At 33.4% G+C, this 3747-nt stretch overlaps 1 non-coding gene across 1 annotated transcript; it reads left to right on the top strand.

The window, feature by feature from the left end:
* Window positions 1-1912: 1912 nt before the first annotated feature.
* Window positions 1913-2019, top strand: LOC129316978 (small nucleolar RNA R71). Its single transcript, XR_008594887.1, has one exon. It is a non-coding gene; the product is annotated as a small nucleolar RNA R71 (small nucleolar RNA).
* The last annotated feature ends 1728 nt before the right edge of the window (window positions 2020-3747 follow it).

The following is a 3747-nucleotide window of genomic DNA, read 5'->3' as shown; positions in this document are numbered from 1 at the left end:
TCCTCAAAGGGTCTTTTCATTATCTCATATATGTTGAAGGTAACATGATCCTCTCCACATTTCAAAATCAAACTACCCTTTTCCATATCTAGCAATGTATAGGAAGTCCTCATAAATGGCCTTCCTAGAATCAAAATGTCACCCCCACTCCCTTCCTTGGATATATTAGCATATAGAAATCTATAGAAAATAATAGACCTTTAACACAAACCAACAAGTATTTTACTCTTCCATGTGGTCTCCGAATACTCCTATCTATTAATTGGCATATCATTGGTGTTTTATGCATACAATTCAAATCAGGGCATGGTAAATAGACAATGGCATCACATTTATAGCAGCCCCTAAATCAATCAATACATTTGAAAAATTTATATTGCCAATTTTGCATGGAATTGTGAAAGAACTGAGGTCATCACACTTAATAGCGAGTTGAGGCTTCATTATAGAACTCATAGAAGAGGGAAATTAAACCCTAACATTAAGCCTAAACTTCCTCTTGTTTATACAACAATCCTTTAAAAATTTGGCATATTTAGAAAAGTTTTTCACAACATCCATCAAAGGCACATTTACATGAATTTTATGGATGAAATCATATATCTCTTGATCAATTTCCCCTTTAATTTTCATAAGAAGAATTTGTGCTTATAGGAAAAGAAGTCTCTTCATGAGTTCTTTATTTTGTTTTGCTTCTTCCTTCCTTGAACTTTCCTTTCTTATTTCACTTTCCTCGGCCTCTTCCTCTTTTTCTTTGCTAAGCAATTTGGCCATAGTCCTCTTTTCCACCTTGTATGGTGGTTGCTCACATATGATCTCCTCAATGTTCTCATCATCATCATCCCTACAAAAAGATACATCATTAGGAGCAAAAGAAGAACCAGAAACATTAACATCAAGAGAAGAATTCAAAGAGGAAGTGTCAACCTTCCTTTCTTTGTGGGGTTCTTGTACTCTTTCTCCTAACTACTTGCCACTCCTTAATGTGATAGCACTGAGATTAGCTTTAGGATTAGTGATGATATTGGATGGTAATGTAAGAGCTTAAGAATTGGCTGCAGTTAATTGGTTAGCAAGCATATTTATTTGAGAAGTAAGGGCATCAATTTTAGAGTTCATGCTCTCATACTTGTTATCCATACTCTCTACCTTATTCCTTAAGCCATCATACATGTTTTTATACAAGGTATTCATTTCAATTAATTGCTTGTGTAACACATTCACATCATTAAAAGAATTAGAGTTAGAAGAACTCTCAATTGGCATAAGTCTCCTTTCACTATAAGAATTAGAACAAGGTACAAGAGAATTACAATTAGGATTGTAGTTGTGGGAAAAGCTACATTAGATTAAAAGGTGTGGAAGCTTATAGCCTTGAAGGTTTTGATATGCTCCTCTTAGTTGGTTGTCTTACAAAACCACATTTGGATTTGAATAGGAAAAATTAGGATGGTCTCTCCATAAAGAATTATAAGTATTAGAATAAACTCTTTGCCCTTGCCTCCCCCCATAGGATTACTTCCCATTGTAGATAGCATTCACTTGCTCAAACTTAATAGGACAATTGCTTTCTACATGCATGGGTGAGTCACAAAAAATACAAGAATAAGGGACAAGTACTTGAGAAGTACTTACATCACTCACTTGAGATATTTGTGGAGCCATCATTCTCCCAATCTTGGCAGCTAACAAGTCCGCATGTGAATCATTAAGCATTGAAGAACCCACCATATTCACATTCCTCTTCTCCCTTGTAGAGTATTGAGTACCACTTAAGGCCATCTTGTTAATTAGTTCCTAAGCCTTTAAGGAAGTGAGGTCAATCAAGCATCCACTACTAGCAACATCAATATTAACTTTGTCTCTTGGAATCAAGCCCTCATTGAAATATTAGACTAAATTCTCACTAGAAATTTGATGGTGTGGGCAATTAGCTAAAAGACCTTGGAATCTTGTCTAATACTCATAGAGACTCTCATCCTTTTCTTGTTGGACCCCATAGATTTGCTTCCTCAAATTGGTAACCTTGGAATTTGGAAAGAATTTATCCAAGAAGAGTCTTCTTAGCTCAGCCTATGTGCTTACTTTCACATAAGAAGGGTAGGTGAAATACCACTCTTTTGCTAAACCTTCAAGAGAAAATGCAAAAGCTTTAGATTGAACATCATCAACATTTACGTGCATAGGCTTCATAGTATCACAAACCAAGTAGAGAGTATGTAAAAACCTATGGCAATCCTCTCTTGATAACCTATAAAATTTAAGCAATGCATTAATCAAGGAGGGTTTAATTTCAAATTGAACATTAGTAGGAGGAACATACAAGCCATAAAGATTGTCATGCCAATTAGGTTAAGTTAACTGCCTAATGCTCCTCTCCTCTCTAGGATTATGCAAGCCTTTAAATTCATTATTAACATGGCTATCATCATTCAAATTCTCACTCCCATTCCCATGGCCCTCATTATGCACATGCTTATGTCCTAAGATACGTTCCATTATTGAATTACAAATCAAATGAGAATCAAGAAGAGGTGGTGATCTTCTCAATCTAGAAATAGGCCTTTTAATTTCTAGATCTAGTTCAACAAAAGAGGCATGTTTTCTTCAGGTCATGCACTTATCAAGCTCAAGAAAATTAAGAACAAAGAACAAGCTAAACTAAAATGCAAATCAAGATGAAACAATTTAAAATACACAAAAGCAAGAAAAAAATGATAAACACAAGAAACACATATAAGACAATAATAAGAAAAAAGGAGCTGGAATTAATCAATTTGGACATAGAGAGAGAGAGATATGCTAACTTGAAGTTGTAATAAGGTTTTAGGAATCCTTTGTAAAGGCTCCCTAGATCTTATTAACTTGTAAAATTTCCACAAGACACTTCCCACATCCCAAATTGACCAAACCAATTTTAAAATAAAAAGATATAGAGCTTTAAAATGAAAAGAATTCCAATTTCAAATTCCCTCAAACTCATTCCTAGTTGGTTTTTCAATTTCAAGCTCAGACACTAGGAACAAAATATTTTCAGCTCTACACCAAACTAACGAAAATTGCACTAATTTTTTTTCTTTTTCCAAAACAGAACAAAAACACTCAAAACTCACAAAAACACTAAATAAAACACAAAATACAAAACAAAAATTTTTATAATTTTTTTAAATTTTTTTTAGAAACACTAAAAATGTAAATTAAGCACTAAATAACTTAAAAAATTAAACCTAAACCATTCCCTAGCAATGGTGCAAAAATTTTGATAGGGATTTATCGCTTACTTTCAAAATTAAATTAAAGCTAACCTTAATGTAATGTAGGGTCAACTCTAGGTCATCTCCCAATGAATGGTTTTAAGTCTAATTTAAAGTTATATAGTGAAATAAATCACCCAAAGCTTAAAGTTGATTAACTAATTGCTAACCTAATTATCTAGTGAATTAAACTAAAAAACTAATCCTAATTATGAATGAAGTGGCTTCTCTATTCAAGTTGGAATTCTAGGGTGTTGCTAATGGAAGATTCCTAGCCCTTTAATTAATTATGGCAGCTCACTTAACTCTTTTTCCTTGGTTGAAAAATGGATTTACTTAAGACAACTATCTTCAAGTATCTTAGCTTCACTAATTCAATTCCCTAAGTACTATTACATGACCCCTAAGTAACCTTACTAGCTTAACTCTAAAATTAACCAAGTGTTTAGTTAAAATTCATTCCCAAATGCCACTGTCCAAAGCTGTACCTAAG

Source organism: Prosopis cineraria, unplaced genomic scaffold (genome assembly GCF_029017545.1).
Source record: "Prosopis cineraria cultivar Desert tree isolate PC_DT_omini unplaced genomic scaffold, ASM2901754v1 PC7, whole genome shotgun sequence".
NCBI classification, from domain to species: Eukaryota; Viridiplantae; Streptophyta; class Magnoliopsida; order Fabales; family Fabaceae; genus Prosopis; species Prosopis cineraria.
Note: the sequence above shows the minus strand (reverse complement) of the source record. Positions and strands in the feature narration are given on the sequence as shown.